The sequence below is a fragment of the Arachis ipaensis genome, chromosome B02 (genome assembly GCF_000816755.2).
Source record: "Arachis ipaensis cultivar K30076 chromosome B02, Araip1.1, whole genome shotgun sequence".
NCBI lineage: Eukaryota > Viridiplantae > Streptophyta > Magnoliopsida > Fabales > Fabaceae > Arachis > Arachis ipaensis.
The window spans coordinates 10,581,008-10,581,751 of NC_029786.2; the positions used below are offsets into that span (position 1 = coordinate 10,581,008).

Consider the following 744-nt stretch of genomic DNA (forward strand, 5'->3'; position numbering starts at 1 on the left):
TATGCTAATGAGTCAAATGATGATTTTTAATAAATTTTTAAAAATTATTTATTATTCTATTTTAAATTTATAAATTTTAAAAAATGTAAATTTTCTTAAATTTAAAGCTCGGATAGAATTGCTGGAAGAAAAACATAGAAATATATAGAACTGCTAGAAGAGTGACAAACTGAAAGAGAGATGACATTTCAAAACGTAGAAGAGAACGCATGTGGTGCGGTGATTCAAAACGTAGAGGAACATGACACATGCAGTGCGGTGACATAAGGAGGACGCGTGTGGCATGGTGACGACATGAAAAACTCGAGGAGGCCGAACAAACTGCTGAAGATTGAATTTGGAAAGGTGACGAAGATGATAGATGTAGGTGGACTTTGACCGGCGTCTGGTGGCAGATGAAGGCGAGCTAGAGAGAGATTGTGAGGAGAAGAAGAAAGGGAGAGAAAGTAGTCCCGACGGCGTTGGAATTGCTAGTGACGAACAAGAAAGTAGGGAGAGAGATATGGTTTTGTGGATTTTGTTTGGTCAGAGAAAGAAAAAGAAAGAAAAAGGGTCATTTTGTAGTGGAAGTTGCTTGGTGAAGCTCAATGATAAAGGTGATGTTTGAAAGAGAATGGAGTAGTTACTGCTTTGATCGAATAAATATGCTAAGATATATATAATTATTAACTCTCAACTAATTATCATTATTTTAATACTGATATTTATGTTTTAAAATTAATATAAAATAAAATTAATTTAAAA

General features: G+C 33.9%; 1 protein-coding gene across 3 annotated transcripts in view; it reads right to left on the minus strand.

Moving 5' to 3' along the window:
- The window catches only part of LOC107624887, a 19,228-nt gene that overhangs the window by 14,424 nt on the left and 4,060 nt on the right, over window positions 1-744 (minus strand). The window lies entirely within an intron of this gene.